Source organism: Danio aesculapii, chromosome 4 (genome assembly GCF_903798145.1).
Source record: "Danio aesculapii chromosome 4, fDanAes4.1, whole genome shotgun sequence".
Taxonomy (NCBI): Eukaryota; Metazoa; Chordata; class Actinopteri; order Cypriniformes; family Danionidae; genus Danio; species Danio aesculapii.
The window spans coordinates 29940927-29966719 of record NC_079438.1 but is presented as its reverse complement, the minus strand read 5'-3'; the positions used below and the strand labels follow the sequence as shown (position 1 = coordinate 29966719).

General features: G+C 35.3%; 1 long non-coding RNA gene across 1 annotated transcript; it reads right to left on the bottom strand.

The window, feature by feature from the left end:
• Nucleotides 1-3859: 3859 nt before the first annotated feature.
• Nucleotides 3860-9056, bottom strand: LOC130222854 (uncharacterized). The gene is made up of 3 exons (XR_008836542.1): nt 8998-9056; nt 7826-7920; nt 3860-3912 (listed from the first exon to the last, which is right to left on the bottom strand). It is a non-coding gene; the product is annotated as an uncharacterized LOC130222854 (long non-coding RNA).
• Between the last annotated feature and the right edge of the window lie 16737 nt (nt 9057-25793).

The following is a 25793-nucleotide window of genomic DNA, read 5'->3' as shown; positions in this document are numbered from 1 at the left end:
GAAAGCTCCATCCCTTGCCGATTCCGAACCGTCCCTGGTCACACCTAGGAGTGGACTTTATCACTGACCTCCCTTCGTCAGAAGGTAATACCTGTATTCTAGTCATAGTAGATAGATTCTCAAAGTTTGTCAAACTAATCCCTCTGAAAGGTCTTCCCACAGCCTTTGAAACTGCCGACAATATCTTTAATCAAGTCTTCAGGTCATTTGGTATTCCAGAAGATATTGTGTCGGACAGAGGTCCACAGTTCATCTCACGTCTATGGAAAGCCTTCTTCAAGCTCCTAGGTGTGGCCGTCAGCCTCTCTTCTGGATATCATCCCCAAACCAACGGGCAGACAGAGAGGAAGATTCAGGAGGTGGGACGGTTCCTGAGGACCTTCTGCAGTGGTCACCAGAACTCCTGGAGCCAGTATTTGGGCTGGGCAGAATATGCCCAAAATTCACTGCGGCAACCCTCCACCGGACTCACGCCATTCCAGTGCGTCCTGGGCTTCCAACCACCGCTCTTTCCCTGGGATGGCGAACCATCTGATGTCCCCGCAGTGGATCACTGGTTCCGGGAGAGCGAGAGAGTCTGGGACGAGGCTCATCAACATCTGCAGAGGGCAGTCCGTCGAAGCAAGGTAACCGCCGATAGGAGAAGGTCTGAAGAACCCAGATACACACCCGGACAAAAGGTGTGGCTATCCACCCGGGACATACGCATGCGACTGCCCTCTCGCAAGTTAAGTCCCCGATTTGTTGGTCCCTTCACCATCGTGGAACAGGTTAACCCCGTCACCTACAAACTACAATTACCCTCTCACTACCGTATTCACCCTACATTCCACGTATCACTCCTGAAACCCTATCACGATCCTGTTCTTCCCTCCACAGAGCCTGACCACGAAGAGGAACCCCCTCCTCCACTGCTCCTAGAAGAAGGAGCCGTCTACGCAGTGAAGGAGATCTTGCGTTCCCGACGTCGTGGTGGCCAGTTGGAGTACCTGGTGGACTGGGAAGGGTACGGCCCCGAAGAAAGGACATGGGTTCCCAGAGCTGATATTCTCGATCCTAGTCTCATGGTGGAGTTTCATGAGAGCCACCCTGAGTTCCCAGCGCCTAGAGGCAGAGGGAGACCACCACGGCGTCGGAGGTGTCGGCCCTCAGGAGCGGGCCCTGGGGAGGGGGGTACTGTCATGGATTGGTCAGGCTCTCACGACCCCCACTCACGAAGATCACCATCACCTGACTTCTAATGAGCACACAGCTGCATCACATTCACGAGCACCAGATAAAAGCACAGCACTCCAGTCGCTCATTGTCCGGGCTCGTCTCGACGAAAGCGGACAACTGAGCGACCACTCAGCGTAGTCATCCTCAGCTAAAACAAACGATTTCCTTACCTCTGTCTCCTGTCCGCTTCATAACAGTTAGGTTCACAGAATAAGTGACCACAGTAAAAGTGACTGAGTTAAAGTGACCTCTCTTTCAGAAACAGGCTTGACTTAACCTGCTTTCTCTCCAGTTTAACAAACCTGCCATTCTGAAACGGAAAACCCAGAGTTTCTCTCATTTCAGGGTTAAAATACTCTGAGTTTTCACTTCACCTCCTTTCTGAAACGGTCCCATTAACACTCAGTTAAATCGGTTACCTGCTCGTTGTCATCATTTCTCTCAGCCTGGCCAGGGTGGTGACGCTCTCTCAGTCTCTTTCTGTCTTGATTTTTCTCTGATATCTGTGTGAATATATATAGCGTTAGACACTCAATCATATGGTGACCATTACCCATAATTAACACTCAGTTATTGGGTTACCTGCTCGTTGTCATCATTTCTCTCAGCCTGGCCAGAGTGGTGACGCTCTCTCAGTCTCTTTTGGTCTTGATTTTTCTCTGATATCTGTGTGAATATATATAGCGTTAGACACTCAATCATATGGTGACCATTACCCATAATTAACATTCAGTTCATCGGTTACCTGCTCGTCGTCATCATCTCTCTCAGCCTGGCCAGAGTGGTGACGCTCTCTCAGTCTCTTTCTGTCTTGATTTTTCTCTGATATCTGTGTGAATATATATAGCGTTAGACACTCAATCATATGTTGACCATTACCCATAATTAACACTGTTAATCAGTTACCTGCTCGTCGTCATCATCTCTCTCAGCCTGGCCAGAGTGGTGACGCTCTCTCAGTCTCTTTCTGTCTTGAGCTTTCTTTGATATCTGTAAAAACATTTAATTATTTTTTTCAGAATTGTTGAATTGGTTTCCACTGGGTTCATAATGAAGTGTAAAAGTGATTACATTAAGATTTTAGGAGCAGGTTTATTAGGTTTTAATATGTTTAATTAACATGAGAAAATCAGTGGTACATTAAACTACAACAATTTGTACCTGCTTATTTCCAGAAGGTTTTTTCCCCATTATCTGTAAAACAAAACAATTACCTTTCAGCAAGATCACCACACATTATTATTAAATTACCACAGTGGTATAAAAAAATGTAATAGTGGCCACATGAATGCATTAAATATCACTAGTATCACAATAAATTACTTATATGGCAAATATGAATGTTTTATTCAGGATATTTTTGCTAATTGCTCCTACAATTTAGCCTAAATAAATTTAAAAACAGAATAAGGCATCAACTTGATAACTTTGAAGTTTCATTGCACTTATTAATTTCACCATAATTATCATACCATTAATAGAAAATATATCCATGTTGCAGTTTCGTAGAAAATCATAAACGAATAATTTTGCCGAGTTTTCACAGCCAGGGTCACTTTTATGCTGCAAAAATGACTCGAATAATAAATTTATCATCAAAATTGTTACCAAATTTCAGTATTAAGGTGCGGTCACACTTGACTTTTCCTTCCATAGACTTCCATTCATACGCACGCGAATGCGTCAGACCGGAAACGCAGGGTCATGCGTCGAGTTTCGCAGGTTGCAGCAGTGCAAAGTTCAAGCTTGGTGAACTCTGACCTGCGAAATCTTGCCACTTGACTGCGTGAGACCAATCGAGGATCAAAACAGCACCTCTCTGGACAGAAATTTAAAACATGGACCGATGGCTGGCTTTTTTAAATGTCTAATCATCATGTTTAATCCCGCCCCTTTTCGCAGCGCCGTACGACAGAATTTCGCACACACAAAGCCCAGTGTGACCGTAGCTTTAGTTGAAGCACGTGGAAGACCAACTAATGTTAACTAAGCTAATGCTGACGTTAGCTAAATGACGATCAGGATGGCTAGGCCAGACTATAAAACACCTCAGCCTTGTTTAACGTTAATTGAAATTAATTAAGCCTCACCTGTGATAGTGCTGGATCTCTTTTCAGCTGTTTTTCCTCGTTGGCTTTGTCGTCCCACCAAGCAAAGTTACGTCCAAAAGACGTATTTTCTACGTCTCTGTCAGACGTTGAAATTACGTCCTCTGAAGAGCCAGAATGAAAGTTTTTATGACGTCTTTTATTGACGTCTTTTCGACGTCTTTTTTCTACGTCCTTTCGATGTCTTTTCGCCGTCTTTTTGACGTCCTTTCGCAGTATTTTTGACGTCTTTTTTCTCTATTTACTTTTATTTATTTGTATTATGTATTTTTGTGATTCTTTTGAATGACCTTAATACCCACCGGACAAATAAACACAGTGCACATTAAATTGAAACATATTTATTTAAAGAAAAAACAAACAATCCAATTTACAATAAGACCAGAAACTTGCATTAAAGGGACAGTTCAGCCGAAAAATTAATATTTAAACTCTCAGATGAAGGATTTTTTTGGAAGTATTGCACAGAAAAATTATTTTCTGTGTCCGGCTCCTCCCTTTCTTGCTGGTGCATGCTTCAGGTGCTCGGATGCATGATTTTTAATATTTTCTTCTGTAGCATCCTTGCTCCATTTCATTACTGCAGCTGTAATTTAAAATACAGAAACTTATAAATAAGTTACAACAACAAAAAATAGCTTAAAGCCATTTATCAAGTACATGTTTTCATATAGACAATAGCACTGTTTGAATCTGTTGTTGGCATAACCATTACATCATAATCGCCGAATATACTCATTGGGCTCTATTTTTTACGGTAAGAATCTGAAGAAGGAAAGTAAAAATGTGTAGATGTCACTGATTAAGAGATCGTGGTTGAATCTCAACAGATGCTGAGCTCGGTGTATGTTGTAAATATTCTCCCTGTATACACCTACTTGTGAGGACGAAATTGAAACTAAAGCTAAACTGGAAAGGAAAGGAATTAAAACCCTGCACTGCAGCTCCCTGACTCGCATTTTTTTATTTATTTTTTTTTTACTATATTTGAATGTTGCATGACAAAAGTTTTTTTTTTTTTTGCAAGATTGCGACAGGCCATACTCTACACAGCCAAATCCCTTATTACAGCTAAATGTATTATATAAATTTACTATATAAATTTACTCAAAGACAATAAAAAGATTAAATAAGTGATGATTTACTAAAAAATGTAAATGTTCTTAGTCATTTTAACAGAAAAGCAAGAAATATAAAATGGATATAATAATGTTTATAATTATTTTAACAATGAGATTTTGCACACATGGTTGGAATGGTTTTGCGAACCAACTATCCCCTGTGGCTTCTAAATATTTATTCTAACAGTATGTATTATTAAGTATACTTATTAAAAACCCACACATCAATACCCTGATTTTCCCTAAATGTACACATGTAATTCTAACATTGTTATTTTATTAAAATTACAAAACACAAAAGAGTTCTGATTATTTCTACCTTGAACTACCGCGGTCAGAATTACCGCATGCATTTCAGTGTCTTACTTTCCCCATGTATTTGAATATGCGTGCCTCTGTTCCCAACAACTTCCTGCTTACATAAACATAACTTTATGATAGGAAAAAATACTTTACTTTAGATATGTCTGCAGTAATAAGTTCCGCGAAAAGTAACTTGCTCTCCCGATTGTAAAGTGAAAGTGAGGTGCGCCGGCAGTCTTGTAACTCATACACACATTTAGAGGCTACATTGCCAAACAGATTACACTTTCAGGGTAATAAATGACTTAAAAAATATTATGACATTCAATGCTTTATTCTTATATCTTAGTAGAAGCTTTAAATACAAATATGATGTGACAATATGACGTCTTATTTGAAAACAGAGCTAGCCATTCTAGAATTCTGGTTCAAAACCATATTTTTAAATAAATAAATAAATAGAGTGTGACAGGCGATGCATCAAAGCTAGCCCTTGCTTATGCAGGGGTAACTGTTGTTTCTTGTTTTTATTTAGTTTAATAATACTTGTGTATGCTTTATATGCTTTTACTTGTTTTTCGTTTGTTTTTCTATACGGGCGTGGTAATAATTTTTATAATTTTATATTTCTATTGAAAAAAATTATCTTATTAGAACAAATTTCGTTTACTATAATTTGTATATTAATTTTACTACGTTTTTGTTGTCAGTTATCTCCAAAATAAACAAGAACGAATACCATTTAATGAGAAATTAATTGTCAAAATCATCCATCATGCCATTGCAGTTTCATTCTGATTAATTTATTCAATTCATTTTACCACAATATGCCAGGAACGCTTTCTAAACTTAATTTCAGCACTAAAATCGCATGTCCAGTGGTCATTTTTATTAGTGAAATTTATTCCGAAAATTGCTGGAAGAATAAAGATAATAATAATAAACTAAACTCATTTTGCGCTTGCCACTGAGCAGAGCCTAAACAATTTGGGTCATTCGTAAATTGTTTAAATTCGACCATTAACCTAATTAATATATTGTTCAATTTGATTTAAATGACCAATACAAACATCATAGTACTATAATCCATTAAATCCTTTATAGGATAGCTTTAACAATTCATTAAAACCAAACCAAATTTAAAATAAAATTAGGTTGACAGACTTGCCTCAAAGCGCACCATATTTGCTCCGTGTGAAGACAAACTGTTTTAGCCATTTTTTAAATAGTGTATTTTTATTTAGTTTGAATGTTGCTTGCCTGTATTTTGTCCAATTTGTTATTTATAGATGCATAAATGCGTGGTAAATAAAAAGACAGTGCTCAGGCAAAAAAAAAAATGACAACTTAATTTTTTTTTTTTAATTAAATGTAAATAAATGTAGGCTATACTGCTTTAAAATAAATATTCAAAGAAATAAGCTACAACATAAACACTTGATAAACGCCAGGCGCATCATCAAACTGGCGGCTGGTAGCTGTCCGCAGCGGCGGTGCTGAACGGCTGGTTCTGGTAGGCAGAATTAATCGCAAAAAAAAAAAAAAAAAAAATCGTTTATTCACTCCTGATCCCACGATCTGAGTGTCAGAGAGCTGCTGATATAGGGGTTTTAATTGGCGAGTTTCGATATCGTCAACACATTCTTTGAGAATTAAACGAAGTGAAAGGCCCACTGTGGTTTCTATAAAGCAGCAAGTACACTTTTTCTTTAGGATATTTGGCGATCAGTAAGTTGTAAGTAAGTTAAAAATGAATAAATTTGCTTCAAAAAAGATTAGTTGAAGTTACTTTTAAAAAGTTAGTTTTAAGACCACTTTGCTTTTAAAGCATTTAGTTAACGTTAACTTTAAAAAGTGAGGACACCCATTGTCTTAAAATTAAGTAAATGATCACTGTAAAAATTTAAATAAAAGTTAAATAAAATAAAAAATAAAAAAGCTAAAAATATTTGTTTATTCAGTGATTAATTTATTTTGTTAAACAAAAACTTTTTTATTTGCTGTTGAACTTAATCTCAATTCTTTAATCAGAAATTTGTCTTATTATGTTCTCCTAAAAACACAAGATACAAAGATTGAATTTTTTTTATTATTGAAAATCAACATGCATAAAACAATTTAGCAATACAATTACAGTCTGCTGTTAACAAGCAGAATAACTGAGAAGAAACGCAAAACTACACCTGACTTCAGTCATAGCTGGATGAAATCAGCTGAAATAAAACTAATGTTAACAGAGGTGCGGATCCAAATGCAGTTAATTAAAGATTAGTCAGGCAGGCAATGGTCAAAACAGGTGCAAATGGTAGCATGAAGGTATCCAAAAGAATAGTAAAAGGCAGCAAAACAACATAAACAGTATAGACAGGTCAGACAAAAGATCACTGCAGATAATGCCTAGTTCAGACTGCATGATTTTAGCCCCGATTTTGACTCGCTGACAGGTTTTGAGAAATCGGCGACAAATGCCTGATATCACAGGCAAATCAGTATGCTGGAAGAGTTGGCGTTTCATTCCGCTGTGGCAACCCCAGATTAATAAAGGGAATAAGCCATTAAGAAAATAATGAATGAATGAATAAATGAATGAATGAATGAATGAATGAATATATTATAAATTATTACAACCCCAATGAGGAAGTCTAATGCCACCTCTGATATACACACACAGTAATAAAGTCCTGTAAAAATGGCATAATCTATAGTAAAATACTACGCACTGTCACTGTGGAAACGACAAAAGAAATTAGTTATCAAAACAATTATTTTTGAAATGCTTTGAAAAAATTCTCTGTTGAGCATCTTGGGAAAAATTTTTTGAATAATTAAATTCTCACAGGAGGGCTAATATTTTTTACTTGAAATGTAAAATAAATAACTTATCAAATAATAACAACCTTATAGAATAATCAGCCATGTGTTTCACAGGAGGACACATTATTAGTTTAATTATTTAAAACATTATTTTTTAATTGTATTTATTTTATTTGTTTTAATGTCCATAATGATTTGAAGCAACATATTTGTTTGTGTATATTTTGTATAATTTTTTGCAAACTACCAATGTGTGCATACCTTTCATTGCTCTGTAAATGTTGGAGGTCTCAAGGGCCACCTTGTCCCCCTTTCCCTTCATGTTGAAATGGGACATGAGACGATTACTGAAGAGCCTGTAGAGATGAGTACAAATTTGTATTATTCACTGATTATGGTGTTAAGCGATTTGCAATCTTGTGGTCCTTATATAGTAAATTAGTAAATAAATGAATAAATAATAATAAGTAAATAATGAAATTGCATTGGTGAATTGTTTGGAGTTGGAGTTCCCTTTCTCACACTGATAACAACGTTTTTAAGGAAAGCAATGAATTATGTATCTTAATATTTGGGAGTCTTTCATACTAATTTACACCAAGTTGGGCCAGTGTTTGTACATTGTAATTTAATTTTTGCTGCTTGCCTTATTGGAGTAATGAACGTTATGAAAATAATATAGGCCTAAACCAAAAGTTGCAGATTTTCAGTCAATTCTGGCCCACAGACAACAGCAAGAGATAAGTACATATGATTTTTTAAACTATCCCTTATTCCTTACAACACTAGCACAGAAAAATAAACAATTCGTTCTTTCATCTTAAACAGTCAAGTCTTGTTCAAAACTATTTTTCCTGGAGGAGTTGTTTTACAACAGTATAGTTTGTCACCATTACAGTACAAGGGGCATTTTGCAAACACTACTTGTGTTACTCAGGCCTAATGTTAAGAAATATTCAAGGTTGAGGCTAGCATACAATATGAGTTTGAGGTACCCTCCGACCCCGGATGAGCGTGCACAAACATCCAAGGTGATACGTCAGAGGCGCCGGCCATGCGACCAAGCAAGATATGTGAACGCCTACAGTGGCACTGAGAAGATAAAACTGTTAAATGAAGTCGTTGTTTTTGTTTAACGTCCAGAAAAAAAACATTCTCGTAGCCTAAAAATATTCTGAACGAAAGACACGTGAACTACTTTGAAGATATTTTTGGTGAACCTCTGGACTTTGAGTTGGGTAGCCTACCTTGCTGTCTCAGGGAATTGGAACGACACGAGGGTAAGTGATTAATTAATTACTTTTTTCATGTTTTGTGTGAACACTTTAAGTACACTATATGTGGAGAAAATGAATGAATAAATTAATGAATGAATGAGTAATTTTGATTGTGTTATTACATGGTCAGTGTACCGCTAATACTTTAAAGCTTACCTGTCAAGGACTTTATATACGCAGTCCCTCACATCCTTTCCTCCGATTCGAGCCAATTGCAGTACCTGTTGAAAGTTTATACAAAGTCTTTAAACAAACTCAGAGTCTCTTTAAAATTCCACAAAAATAATTATGCTAAAATAATAATTAGTGTTCTTTCCTACAATATTAAAAAAACAGTGCATGCTGTAAAGTTATTTTGATGTTTGATATTTTATCGGTTTCAATTCAATAAATCTCTTTGCGACTGTTTTATTTTGAGTTCAAAATATGGCAAATAGACAGAAATGGGTACCCATTATTCTGCACAAGCCCTAACGTCTTGAAATAAATTAACCCTTGGAATGAATTAAAAAAATTTAACTATATCAACTTATCCAATAGCAGTAGCGAATTATTCAGATAAGCATCGCTTTTGTGTACAAGACTGATTATGTATTTTATTATATTGTTTTTATTCCTTTTATAAAATAATACAAATCAATTAAACAACACCAACTGAGATAAAGGTAGCAAAATATTCACAATATTATTAACTGTAATACACAAACCCTTTTTTTTTTTTTTTACAGTTATGACATTTAGGGCTGCACGATATTGGAAAAATAAAGCTATCTGACATTGAGATTTAAGTTCACCAAATCTTTATTTGGGAAGTTTTCATTCATTTAGATCACAGGTGTCAAACTCAGTTCCTGGAGGGCCACAGCTCTGCATAGTTTATTTCCACGTGTTTGAAACAATATGCATTCATCATATCAAAATTATGGATTAAGTACCATATATAAAAACAATAGATGCATAACTGTAAAAAGACAAAGCTTGTGCATTATAGGAAATAAAATTATGAAATTTTTACAGTTGATTTGAAGTATTTTTTTTTAATTGTTGTTGTCGTTTAATTGATTAATATTATTTTATGTTTTTCTCCACAGGACTTTTAATGGATGTCGAATTCAGGAGAAGTACTGGAGGTCTGCATGTAACATGGAGAGGCAACTGTAGGTAAAGTGCCTGTAATCTGACCTTTTGAATAAAATTCTATATATTTACCAGACATCATTAACATCCCAAGTATTCCATTCGTGCAAAGTAAACAAAACTGACACGTTCACGATCTAATTTATGTGTAACAAAATGAAATGACACTGGGAAAAGTAGGCGATGCAGTGGTGCAGTAGGTAGTGCTGTTGCCTCACAGCAAGAAGGTTGCTGGGTCGCTGGTTCGATCCTCAGCTCAGTTGGCGTTTCTGTGTGGAGTTTGCATGTTCATTCGCATTCGCGTGGGTTTCCTCCGGGTGCTACGGATTCCCCCACAGTCCAAAGACATGCGGTACAGGTGAATTGGGTAGGCTAAATTGTACGTAGTGTATGAGTATGCGTGTGTGGATGTTTCCCAGAGATGGGTTGCGGCTGGGTTGAATAAGTTGGCGGTTCATTCTGCTGTGGCGACCCCGGATTAATAAAGGGAATACACCGACAAGAAAATGAATGAATGAATAAATGACTGGGAAAAGTATGGAACCCTATTACTTTATTTTATACTTTGTACAAAATATTTTTGGCCCATTCTTTCACACAAACAGCCTTCCAATCTTGAAGGTTCTGTGGACATTTTTCTGTTCTTTAGTTAACAAATGCTGTGACCAAGTCCAATAGTTATGTTTTGCAACAATAAGGTTGCATAAGTGCCATCATTAGATGTTTCCTGATTCCTTGGTAATATGACACCTATTTAGTGGCCATCAGTTGAGACTGAAGCAGCTAATATTAATTTACCTTGATAAGGTCAGAGTTGCTTTCTAATTAACGACAGGTTTCAGCTTCTGCCAGGGCTTTTCATGCTTTTTTACACCCCTCTTACTTCTTGCATTTAATACTTTCTCCCCAGCATCACTTTTTCATTTTATTACACACAAATAACTTTTTAGAACTTGATTGATTAAACTAAATATTGATTATTGAATTTTTTTCTGATCATTGATAATAATAATTTAATTAAGAGTAAATTTAGAGCTTGTGAATCAGAATCAAATCAAATTTCTGGATAAATTTGTGTGTTCAAGGCATATAAACCATTAAAAAGGACCTATTATGCTTCTTTATAAAATGTCCAATACATATTCTTCATGTGGCCCCAGAAATAACCTGAAAAGTATCAGCATGATATACTATATGGGTTATCTATTTATTTGCAGCATGCCCTAAATACAACCTCATTTTGCGAAATTACAGACAAACTCATATGTAAATCCTACCAGTGTGGTAAATGCTTTGTTGTCAGTGAGGCGTTGCTCCTCTCTCTGGAACTCCTCCATTGACTCCAACTGCTTTATGTGGGTAGGTGACAAAGCTGGCTCATTTCTGCCAAGGTGTTGAACCTCCATTTCAATTGCAATTAATTTTGTCAGCACTTTTTTCTGAAATTCTGGGAAATATGCACATTTATTAGAGCTGTATGATTTGGGGAGTAAGAACATCCTATGCAAACTTAGTTACCCAGTATAGCAGCAGCAAACTTTGCATCAGATGCCAAAGAATGAAAGAAGAAAGACTGAATCAGATTTGTACACCTGCTTAAACAATTTAATTTTCAGCCTGCTGAAACAGGCTGAAATCAGTGCTAAATGCCTTGCAAAGTTACCTATACAATGCTCGGTTCTTTAATATCAAGGACTCAATGTTATTTTATCAACAAAAATACATAACATTAGCTAATGTTTTGTTAAACACAAACTCATGTAACAAATATAGAATTAAGAAACAGTTCATTAGCCTAGCTCATGGGCACTCAGTATATGGCCCGTAGTCCACCGTTTTGGTTGTCAAGTACAAGCACAAGGCTGAACAGATAAGGCCATGTATATTACATGACATTTTTCTTAGATGTGCATTTTTGTTGTTTAAATCAAATCAAATCACTTTTATTGTCACATCAGCAGCAGCAGCACATGTGCTATGATAAGTGAAAAGCTATAATAACAGTGTAATTATATTGATAAATCTGTACTTTGAAACTAATTTTGTTGAAAACTGTGACATTTAAATGCACCCTGAATTTTCACTTGGTGACCACACAAAAGGTGAGCACAGTCACTATCCACTGTCCAGAAGCTGTCTGCAGAATGTTTATAAACAACACTACATTCAAACACTGTAAAACTCATGTAATAAGAACATCTATTTTGTTTGTACAGTGTGTTGTTTGGATGAATTCTGAAATGACATTTATTGAAATACTTCAACACTTACTCGCCGTGGATATTGGAAATAAATCATCTGTTGGACGACAAGACCCTGAAACTTCGGCACCTGGGTAAGAATACAAGTTTGTTGAGATTTTTTTTTATTTTTGAAATTTTGTATAGTTAAACATGAACAGTGCATATTTACGAGCATAATCCTTGTGTCGGAGGCTGATTTCCCCGCTGCCAGTGCTTTTTCTGATCCTGACACTATAATTGTTGTTACTGAGGCTGTTTTCCCTGCTGCTTGTGCGGTGTCTGATCCTTCCCCTATCGTTGTAGTGGAGGCTGTCATCTCTGTTGCTAGAACTGTGTCTGAACCTGTCCCTGTCATTGTTATAGTGAAGGCTGTCGTCTCTGTTGCTTGAGCTGTGTCTGATCCTGTCCCTGTTGCTATAACGGAAGCTGTTCTCTCTGTTTCCAGAGCTGTGTCTGGGTCTGATGCTGTTGTCCCTAGAACCATGTTATTTTATTAAGCATTTATTTCTTTAACCAAAGCACATGTCCCTGACTGAGTGAAAGAGTACAATACCAATAAATAACAATACAATGCTTGAAACAATGCAATATTTATATATATATATATATATATATATATATATATATATATATATATATATATATATATATATATATATATATATATATATATAAAGAAAATATCCATATGCACACAAAAATAAATATAAGTATTGACTCAGCTTGGAAGTGATTAAAATTAATATTTTAAAACATTGTAGCAGTGGAGGTTGATAGGGAAGTATGCGATGGAAGGAATTGCGCTCTGAGGAAGGCTGGCGAAGAAATTTTTGTGCATTTTCAAGCCAGGCTATGAAATGGTTCTAGGAGTTTATAGTAGAGTGAAGGTGAGTAATGTGATTAGGAACAGGTGTAGCTAGAACTCACTAGCTAGATAAAGTAGCGGTGGAGGTTTGAAGGCAAGTATGCAATGGAAAGAGGTAAGCTCTGTGGAGGGTGGGCGAAGAAAATGTTATGCATTTTCCAGACTATGAAGCAGTTCCAGAAGTTCAAGTGGCCCTAGCAGAATCTATGGAAATCAGTTTATCTCACTGATTTTCTTACCGTTTACCCAATGCACTTGGGTTGGTAGGCAAAAGATAGTCTTACTGTAACACCCAGGAGTTAAGTAAAAATCTCCAGACTCTTGAAATGAATTGTGGTCCTCTGTCTGAAACAATAATAGAGACAGGAGAGACCAACGTTGAGGAACATGTGGAGTAGAGTTTCAGAGATTCCATGACTGGGAAGAGTCCCTTAAGAGGAGACAGGTGACATGCTTTGTGAAGCTGCTGGATGCTGGTGTTTTGAACAGATGGAGGTAAGTTTGTGACAAAATCAACTGACTAGGGATGTGGGAATCACAGTGTGGGAATAGAGATTATGAGAAGATATGGCAAAACCAGACTCCAATTGCTCAGGAGATTCTATGGAACACTTTTTAGGGGCTGGTTTCAGGAGATCAACAACAGGTAAGTACATAGATTTCGAGCTCTCTGGAGCACACAGCGGAACACAGGAGAACGAGAAGATGAGGAGCAGGTGAGTAAATGTTGGGCCAAATTCTATAATAAAACCCAAACATTGAACAGAGTGCAAGATGATTTTCTTTATAGTGGTGTGCAGGTGATTAACATGACGATGTAGCTAGAACTCAGGTGATTGTGAGCGCTGATTGGGAAAGAGCCTGGTGTGACTTTGACAATTATGAGAAGATTTTTAAATGAAAGTATTATTTTTATAACATCCTTGCCACGGTTACACAAGGAAGACAAAGATGGATATATCTTTAAGAATATTTATTTGTGCAATGACACAAATGCTGAGGGATAAAGCAGGTAAATGGTGTAGCAGAGAGAGAGAGCGATCTCTCACACAGTTCAAATGGTAAGTATCAGATCTTCAGTAAGACACCACATGAGAAGGAGGACATCGATGGAAGAGTACAAGAGGAAGAGGAAGACCAGTTAGGAGAACCATCAGAATTCAATTCCTGCCGGTGAGTGAATGAATGAGGTGAGTCTTTATAGTGCATGGGTGATTGTGGGTGCAGGTATAGATCAGTAATCTGTTAATAGTTCACAGGTGTGGTGTGTGGTGGATTGTTACAGAGAGCGGTGACAGGAACAAGCTGAGGGTGTGACGATCCACTAGCCAACTTTTTGCCTACATATACAGTAGTTATGTGACCTGACCTGTAGCTGTTTTTGGAACAGTAACTGCTCCCTGATGTGACACTGCGCCTCGATCTTTTGCTGTGCAGTGATGAGTTGCTATGTCTCGAAGAAACGCTGTGCCTCGACTCATCACTGCGCTTAGGACTTCTAGATGGAATTTTTTCATGTTGAGAGTCTGAAAAAGACAAAAATGAATTATCTTCGATTTTACTAATAATTACTGATTACACATTTAGAAGCAATTGTATTAATTGTACTTCTTATTAATATTGTGTCTTTATGTTGAGTCACGTAATGCCTTCCACATTTGTAACTGACTTCAGACATGTCTGCTAAATGACTGAATGTAAAAGTAAACAAAAATATTGTTAAATTGGTGCAATGAATAAATACTTACTGGTTGTGGGCATTTCTCTGCCTCGAGACCCACCAACAAACTCAGCCTGGCTGCTCAAGGCTGTAATTTTAGAGAGCAAAACATTTAAAAAAAATAATGTGTTAATGCATTTAACATTTTTTTATTATGAGCATATAAAAAATTCTATGCTTTATAAATATTGTCAATAGTACTCACAAGTTGTCTTTCCAGTTGTCTTATTCCAACCTGAAATCTTTTTTGGTGGAATAGGAAAGGGAGGCAGCTTCGTTCCTAATAATACACAGTTTAAATCAAACAGTTTGAAACAATATTCATCTCTAAAATTATGAATGTATAGTGAATATAATGCCATGCCATGAATATTTTACCGGTCATGCTTTCATCCTCCAACTCATCTGAATCTGTTAAAAAATAGATCAATTTAGAACATTAATTGCACAAAGAAAAACAAATCCATGTTTAACATTTAGTGAGAAACACACCAACAACATAATCATCAAAGCTTCTTTTAGATCTTTTCCTCTTGCCACCAACCACAACCTCCTCCTCCTCCTCCTCAGCTTGGCTGGTGAAGTTGTAACTTTCACAGTCACGGATATTATCTAGAGATGTATTAAACAATGTAATTACTGTAATAACTCACTAATTATAAAATGTAATGTGTATTTAATACAGTAAAATAAATATAAAATACACACATTACATTACATTTATAATTATGTGATACTTTGAACCATCCTTTACTTAGAACTTACCTGAATTTGTTTTTCTTTTAATTAATGGGAACACCAGCCAGTCATCCCGGGGGTCTATTTTCTTCTTAAAAGCTTTTTTTGAATCAATATTTGGCCATCTAACTGTTTTTTTGTTTACATTTATCCAATTACTGGGAAGTGTGCCTTCCATTTCTTTCCCATTTTCCACCCAAACAGCCCTGGAAAACATGGTCTGAAAAGGAAAGTATATGCATGTTACATTATGAAGTAAGTCATATCAATAATAACCTGCAGTACAGGACAAAGAGTATTTGTTTTAGCATGCCTAGTTGTTTGGAATCTATGAAAGACTTTGCTAACATTGTAACATTGCTAATGCTAACACCTTCTTGTACTAGTTAAGTTACAGAAACACTTGATTAAAACAAATTTAGAGCACTCTTCTGCAGTTAATTATAATGGAAATTAGACTAATTCCAACCTTTATCAAATATGCTCAGTCCCATGGCGTAGGGGTATGAGGACATAACCCCCAGATTTCTGTGGAAGGCAGACCACCTTGCGGTGGAGCTCTGTCTGGTGCAGTACTCTTCTTTTCATCCTGTCCTGTTCATTTCTAGTGCACACTATATTTAAAAGTTTGGAGCTGCATGGCTGATTAAATAATGCAGAAGTGTAGCACTGGTTAAGAACTTTACAAATGAAAGTTCCATCATCATTTTTTTCTTGAATGAAAGCAAACCTTTCATCTTTCAAGAGAAAACAGGAGTCTTTTTCTTTGAGTGACAGCAGAGGCTGTGTGGCATGTTGTGCTTTGCTCAGGTTGTTCTCGTGTTCCATTTCAGATAAACGCCTGGTGACCTGTTCTAGTGGACTTTTTCCATTCCTCACTAACTTTTTGATTTTTTGCAAGTAGTTTTCAAAAGGAAAACAGCTTATTTCATTTAGTGACCGGTTGAAGTGTCTAACATGTTCATGAAGATGTGTTAGTCCATGCACATTGTACACTGGAAAACACTTTCCATACAGGTCTCCGCTGCACTTGACAAAGTGCTTCATCAAGTCTTGAGCAAACTGAAGGTATGCATTTCGAATTTCATCATCTGGCTCCAGCATTATAGACATGGCCACAGATAGTGACAAGAAATGGCTGTATTTGTCTTGCGACAGCACATTTTTTAGTACTACGGGCCCCGTGTACAATAAAAATTGCCGTAATTCGGTGGCCTTCCACCTGTCCAATTCATGTAGACCTCGGGGTTGCCGTGCAAATTCACTGGGCATCTTCCCTCTAAATGCATTAAGTTGTTCGGATATATCACCCCTTTGCCTTACAGACAACCGGCATTGTTTTGGACCTTTTGTCAAAAACTGCATGAGACGTTTAACTGCACCTAGGATGACCATGTGCATGTAATCCAGAACAAAAGAGGTTATGCAAGGAATTGATGCAGAAATCAAGGGGGTGACACCGGTTTGGTGATTGCTGTACTCTGCTCTGCTGAACGCCTCATCCGTACGAAGACAGCATTCCTGTTCCTTGAACACAATTCTTCCCTCAACATGCTCACCTCTAATTATGCATCTTTCACAACTGTCATATGAGTTATGATTTTTGATGCATTTCAAAAATGCTCTTGCTGGGGCATCACAGATCACAGCATCAATGTGGACAGTGTAAGTTTGGTCTTCATAACTTATCCTGTTATCCTGGAGTTGCTTGTATTCAGTCAAAAAGTCAGACAGAAACTCTTCAAGGGGACTTGGCTTCTTTTGTCCACAATAAATAGCAACGATAAATGGGTCGAAATGGCTTATCTTTGCTAGTATTGGCCAAAACTGAATGTTGCTACTCTTAAAAAGAGGAATTCCATCAACGTTTATGCTGAGGTGTACAGCATCAGATTCTAACTGGCTTAAAAACTTTTGGATCCCCTTCTCTAATCCAAAATATATATACTTTCCACCACATTTATCAACAGATGTTTTTTTTTGTGGTGTATCAAGAAGTGTCCTTGCATCCTTGGGCAACGTGTGCCCTTGTTGTCTCAAAATGGACAGCAATTGATTTACAGATCTGTTTGTCTCTCTGTTGTCTGTGGCCCACTGCCTCAAGTCATCCTTCAGGTTTAAATTCACTTCATCATTTTGTTTATTTTCTATATCTGACTTCTCATCATTGCTGAAACTGTCCAGACTATCTGTATTCTCTAGCTGACTGTCACTCTCAAAAACATTTGGAATGCCTGGCAGACTGTCCTCACTGTCTGAGTCCTGCAGAAGTTGATTCAGTTCTCTTTTTCTTTTTCGCCATGTTTTCAAATAAGCCATCTGTAAAATAAGTAGTATTTGGAACGAGGGGTCAAGGAACAGAGGACCCATTTGCAGCATTTATAAATTCTGTTGTCTGTTTGTGACATTGCATAATATATTATGCAATGTCACAAACACAACAGATCAAAATAGACAGGCAGCTCACAATTACAATCTGTTTATAATAACCAATCTGCTCTTACAGTCCAATCAGTTTTATTAATGAGATTGAACGAGGTTTGCTTCATGTGGTGAAAGAACAATTCTTAACCCAAGGAGAAATGAAATAACATTTTCATTTTCTGGTCCAATATAGATAGCTCAGCTTTAGTTTATGCGTGATTTGTCAGAATAACCAATGAATTGTCAGGAACAATGACAGGTGAGCCAAAAGACTGAGTTTCTGAATTACGTGTTAGGGAACATAACACATTACATTTTAAGTTTATTCTGCCGAAATTAAAAAAATTAAGAAAAAAAAGATTTGTTGAATTAGATTGACGAGACTCAAAGGTCTCAATTAAACAATTAATACAATTGTTTAAACCTTCCAGTGTGCATTCCAACAGAGCTTATTAAAAAAAATGTGTTCATGTAATAATTTGTGTATTGTTATACAATTGTAATAATTCACAAACATATGCAAACACTGGCATTTTTAAGGAGACAAAATTAGAACACATTAACAAGATTAATTACATTCTTAACCAGATCTCTATGCCGCCCTTTAAGCTCACCTGTTTTTCCAAGGTCTCAGGGGTCTGTTCTTTCTACATTAAATGGTCTTAAAAATTGTAGCCTAAAGCCCTGTTCTCGTTTCATTTTGATACATTCAACAACAACAACCTAAAAAATATACCCAGCTGCAAAAACCCAGCACTAACAGTTTCAGAGCAGCGTTAATGTATTGTTTTTTGTATTTCCTCTTCTAACTTTTTGTTTTTCATACAGGAAGCAGGCATATAAATGTACAGGCTATTTCTGTTTACTCTGGTTGTAAATTTACAACCGGAGTGAACAGAAATAAACTATTATTTGTAGATTATATGTTATATTGATTAGATTATAGATTATATTATATATCTCAACTTTATAAAAACTAAGACAATTCAATGTCAGTGTCAATGTTTACCACAGACAAAATATGAACAACCTTTTTGTTTATTTGTTTGTTTGTTTTTTATTTTAAAGGTTGGCATTGGATCATATAATTTCGATGTTGGAAATGTCTTCAGAAATCTTTACTCTGGCTGTTCAGTAATTTCATTACGTAATTCAATTGGTAAGTATCTAAAGCCAAATTAGCTAAAGCAAACTTTATTATTTTTAAGCCTTAAATTTATGTCTGAGATAAATAAAAATGTCTGCAATGTATTAAATAAGAAAAAAACATATTCAGTAGATTTTCATTGATGTACAGGCACAAAAATTAAGGTGTTGTTAAATTTATCACAAAATATACTTACAAAGCCAAAGATGATTGCCTCTCTGGTTCTAAAAAGAACACTTTAGACTAGTATTCAGCAGATGTTGAGACACAAGCAGAGGGGAACAAAAACATGTTAGAAAGTTAGATATTGCAGGAGTCTAAAGATGTAATTTTTATCATTATTGATTTAAACAAATCAAAGATACAAACAACAGTTCTATGTGAAGTCTTTTTTGAGATGTAAAAATGCAAAGAAAAGCTATTATTTTGAACTGGCTTTTTTCATTGACAAGTAAAATGGATCAGTTTATAATGAAGCAAGAAAAAATATATTCAGCACTGATAATTGTAAGAAGCATCATTAGTAATTTTCCAATAAAAAATTGATTATAATACAACAGCAACGCATTATATCATGATTTCTGAAGGATCATGTGAAACTGAAGAATGTGGTAATGATGATGAATATACAGCTTTGAATCACAAGCATAAAACAAATTGAACTGCATTTAATTAAAAAAAGCAGTTAATTTAATTAATTAATTTACTTAAATGATTAAATAATTAAATTTTTATAGTTTTAACTTTATTTTTGCAGGCTTGGTGGGCAGAACTAAGAGGTAAGCTTTAATTATTTATTTACTTATGTTACTGAGATATAATGGTGTAATTAATGGAGTTTAAAACAAGTGGTCACGGGAGAGTAATGAAACCATGCAGGAAAAAAAAAAACATAAAAATCTTTGGAGCTAACATTACTGTAAATATGGGCCATGGAGTAAGGTGTTTTTTTAGATTTTGAAATAGAAAAAAAAAGATCTTTCTACAGATTCTACAATATTCAAAGATTTGTTGGCAAGTTTAGAACAATAGGAGGAAATAGATGTGACAAAACTAATAATACTTAGGTTTGATAATAATAGTCTTAAAAGTTATTTGTACAGAATGTAGGGACATGAAACTGGAAAGTATATATATTTGTAATAAATGTACTGTTTGCTGAACTTGATGAAAATTATTAAATCAATTCGATTAATGTTTTAAGAAAATAATTAAAGAAAATTTCAATAAATTGAAATTCTTATTGATATTTTAAATACACTGGTTCATGTGATAGAATTTAGTGGGCTCAAGGGTAGTTTGTGCTCCTGTTTTTGACCCATATTCCTAATCAATAGGTGGCAGTAATACACCTATAGTAAAATAGCCTAACTGTGCGAATTACAATGCGAAGAAGAGGAGGAGGACGACGACGACGACCGCGAGCTTCATGGGTTTATAGGTAATACGAGTTACTTTTTCGACAAGGTGCTTCATTTCTTTTCATTCATAGCATTATTTTATCACATAGTAAATTGCATGTGATTTTCGTTGTGTGTGGGGGGCGGGGACGCTGGAAACGCGATTACAGCCCGTTTTAGTATTTAAGGCTGACCATTACTTCTTGCTCTCTATCACACGCACAAACACTCCATTTAACTTATAATAGCATTTTGAAACTGGTTACTAACTAACTAACGCAGTTAACGTTAGTCCTCAGGGATGGAGTGAGTCTTATGATTATATCATGTAAAGTCTGTTTCTTGCTTATGAAACCTAACCGTATCAAACGTAATGCTTATTAAACTTAATTTAATAACTCATTTAACGTAACGTGTTACTTTTCTCAGCGCTGATGGCCCAAACCAATCAGACACATTAAATTTTTCCCGCTCCAACAGCTGATAGACCACGTCAGTTTACTTTTTCGATAATTAACCATGGTTTACTACAGTAACATAAGTACATAAATATTTAATAACATTCGGTTAATGTAATTAAGCCATGGTCGACACAGATTAACGGTTTTTTGGTCATAAAAAACACAGTTTAAACATTTGTAACGTAACATTTGGTAATGCGCCAAAAAGGTAGGGTTTTACGTTAAAAAATCCTTAAAGAGATGGCACATGCGTAAAAATAAATTAATTAATTCTAACGACGTCGAAAGGCTAACGTTAGCGTTAATAAATGATACTTACCAACAACTAACAAATGAACCTTGAGCTTAAAACCGAGCAAAACAAGTAAATATGTAAACAGACGTATAATAACAAGTGTAACAAATGAACAGGGTTGTTATGTACAATATTTTTGGTATTTACAGATTAATATTGAGTTAAATCGCAAACTATTATAAAAAAATGACGTTGAGGGTGCACTATCATCATCTGTGTACAAACAGCCGGTGGTCATGTGACGTGTCAACATGACCAATGGCTGTTTGTAAACAGATGATGATAGTGCACCCTCAACATTATATAATAGTTTGCGATTTAAATCTATTCTCTTAACACAAAAAAAATGTACCTATAATAATACTTTTATTTACAGGTTTGTCCATAATTGTAAGAATATTTTTTTATTAATTTAATAAAAAAAATTACAATACATTACATTTTGTACGTTTACTACTTTTATTTTTATTTATACAGTATTATAATGTTTGTTTTCTCGTGTATGTTGTTTAAAGCATTAAAATAAATAATAAGAAAGACTACAGCACATAACTTACTGGAAAACTGGTTGTCTTACAATCAATTATTGTAAAATTAATTTTAAAAATAATAAATGATAAATATGTCTAGCATATTTTTATATTAATGCAACAGAGTACAGTATTTATGATTTTTGCTTTATTAATGATTAATTTTGGTGTAATGCATTTATTTTTATACATGCATATCCCAGCATGTCATAATTGATTTTAGCACTTAACAGTTTTTTTGTGTGTTGTGGAATCTGAAGTCAGTCCTTTTTTCTTGCTTTTCATGTTTGAATTGTATATACTGCATGTTGAACTAAATGTGAAATGCTGAATACATACATCATACAGGATTTTCCATGGTGTCCTCCACTGATGGATAATCTGTTCAACTTAAAAATAAATTGTACTATTAAAACATTACAGCAACACACCATACATATTCTTAAATAATTTCATTACAACTGTTAAAGGGACTGTTCAGACAAAAATCTAAATTTCCCATTAATTTACTCATGCACAGCTCATCAAAGATGTAGTTACCCTTTTTCTTCTGTAGAATATTAAAGAAGGGTTTTGGCTGAATCTGTGCTCAATGCTGATTCATATAAATGGCAGCCAATAGTGATTTTTGTTTTTATACACATACAAACAAGTCTAAATCAATAGCCATTGCACCTGGTGACACCAAAGTCTTGTGAAGTAAAACTATTGGTCTGTGTAAGAAATTGAACATTATTTACTATATTATTAGCTTTAATTTAAAGTCTCCTCAAACAGTACTCATAAATGTCTGCCGTTGAGTGTGTAGCTTTTTTTAGCAAGGAGTGTGCCCTTGCAGAAACGTGACAATACTACAAATGCAATGCAGACATTCGTGAGTATTGTTTGAGGAAGCTTTTGACCAAAAGCCATTAATATTGTAAATAATGTTCAATTTCCCTAATTAATGGTAGATTAAATTTTTGGGAGAACTATCCCTTTAAATCTACAACTGTTCTGTCACATCTTTGGGAAATTTGAGGAAAGACACTTACTGTACATAATATCAGTATCAGTATGCTAATGTATTTTAATATTAAGTAGAAAATCATCCAAAGCAATATTAATTATTTATTTGTGTGTAATTTAAAATGTTGTTTTATGAGATTTTTTAAATATTTAATGTTTATTAGTAAATTGATTCTATAATACAAAGGCTTAACTTTCTGATGTCAGGAAGAATATAATTTATTATTATTAAAAAAAATTTAATTTCACATGTCTTTGGTTGTTTTTCATAGTATAGCAATTGTCCCCATTGTTTGGCAATGTTATGAAAACACCTGAGTGTATTAAGTCCCTAAATTTCATTTATGTATACATTAATTCATGAGAGGCTATGTGCTTGTTTAATTGAATATTATGTTTATTTACAGCAAAGTATGTTCTGCTCACCTGACTCATGCAGAGTTCTGTTCTGTTCTTTCATCTAGATACTCCTTGGCAGCCAGTCTTTGTATGGAGTCCCCCGTGATCTACTGTATAGAGGTAAAGTTGTCTCTTTTCCCACAGACTATCAGGTACTTTTTAGTATTATTTTCTGGCAACAATGTTTACGTTGTTTTTGATTATGCAATATTATGCGATATCTCATTGCCATGTACAATGTGAAATTCATATAAAAATTTTAATTCTCTTAATTTTTTCACGCACAGCCCATTCAAGATGTAGGAGCCTTTTTTTTCTTCAAACTGTGGTACGTTTACTACTAGTGGTATGCGGACTTCCGTCTAGTGGTACGCAGAACAATTACTAAATAATAAAAGAAAAAATGTTTAAACCTTTGACGTGTACAATAACACCAATGTGACCAGCTCCGGCTGTTCTCTGAAGTGTACAAGCACACTGCTATGCTTAGAAAATTTAGTGCATCGGGTCATCAGATGCTAAAAATAATGTGTGTTTAAAGTGTGTTTTCAATATATATATAGTTATTTGTTTTGTAAAGCTGCGTGGCTTTCATTTTCGTTTGTTACCTCAGATTTAGGCTAATTTGTCACGAGACTTTCCATGCTTGAAGTTTGGAGCTAGAATATAATTAAAGTTAGTCTCTGTGTGCGGTTAATGCAAACTCCACTGTGTACTTATTAAGATGTGATCTTAGTCGCACCTAATCACGGTAGGCTATTGCCACTCGTATGAATGGATAAATCACGTAGCCTATGAATTGGTCAAGCAGTGTATTGATGCGTTTAATCCATACCTGTCAGCCCTCCCGTTTTTTACCAGGATTCTCCTGGATTTTACAATTTTGTCCAGCGATCATTCCATTTAAGTATTTCCCCTATTTCTAATCTTTCTATGAAAAGTGAAAGTATCAATGGGCCGATTACAAATGTGCTATAATTGCAAGAGCTGTTCAAGAGAATTATGCTTTCGCTTTACTTAGGCTTGACAACACGTTGAAATTATTATTAAAATAACCACATTATTATTCACATAAACATGTATGTTCACTTGACATGTTTATTATGTTATGGAATTTTTATGCTTTAGAAGAATCAAAAACTTACATACAGCACCTTTAATTGTTTTTTGTTTATGTTGGCGACCAATCATTACTTGTGAGTAAACAATACAGCAAGATTGTGTAGACAATCTTGTCATAACCAGAATGGTATTACAGCCCAACACTATGATAGTTTTTTGTGTTCATCTTTACTAGGGTCCAGTGACTACTAGGGGGTCTCTGCGAACTTTCAATGAGGACCATTAGACTTCTTGAGAAGGATTGGCTCAGGGAAGGATTGACTGCAACCATCTCACCCCAACCCCTGGGTGCATCAGCATTGGATATTATGGGTTAAACCTCCTGTCTATTGTTTAGGGTCACTAATGGTTAAAGAAGTGGACTTGTGTTCAGATGGATGAAGATTCAGTCTCAGTACTAGCAGGGATTGTACATGTTGGGATTGAATAACCAGCACTCTCAACACACTCTATACCAGTGGTGGGCAAACTTTTTAGACCTGAGGACCACATTAAGTTTTGCAAACTAAGTGAAGGGCCACTTGTCAAATTCTTCAAAAAATAACTTTATTTATAGTGGCAGTATGCATGAAACCTGTAATATCAGACAGCAACATGTCACATTAACACAAAACAGACTTTTTTATATTATTAAGTCAAATTTACAAGTCAAATTAATTTGCACTGCTATTTATATTTACTTATCAATTATCATAAAACAATAAAATAATCCCTTATAAAGTATAATAATAATAATGTAATAATTTTTACTGTGGAAAATAGAAAAGATATTGTCTGATAGAAAACAAATCTCATATTAACACATTATAAATAATTCTTAAAGTTTACTATTCAGTCAAGTTTACAATAATCTAATTTGCACTGCTTTTAGAATATATCAATCATAATAAAACTTGATAAAACCATAAAACTTTGATAAAATAACTTTTTAAAGTGGATGTGTGCATGGAAAATATATTCTTTGACAAAAACTCATTTAACCAGTAATTATTATATAATTTGAGTCAAATTTACAATAATCTGATTTGAGCTTGTGTTAATATGCTCATATCAATCAGAAAACTATGAGATAAAATGAAAGAAGAATCTTAGTCTTTTTTTATTCTAAGTCAAGTGATTATGAGTGTGTTAATGTGAACATTGAGCCTGGTCCCCTCTCTTCGCAAGGGTGTCAAAGTCTGGAGTCGGCTACGATAAAAACGTGAGGCGCAGCCGGTGGTTAAAACGCGAGGTGTGTAGAGCACATAAGCAGCGCGCAAAACCGTCGCAGCCGATAGTAAACCGTTCAAAATAGGCACCTCTTAACGCATAAATCGTTTTCCGTGTGATCATCCTTTTAGATTGTAGTCTTTAAAAACAGCAATACTTTCTTGGCATATTAGACCTACTGCTTTCTGTCCGATATTGGTGAAGTATTTTGTTGTTCATTTTTCCTTAAACACACAACATACAGAGTCAATTTT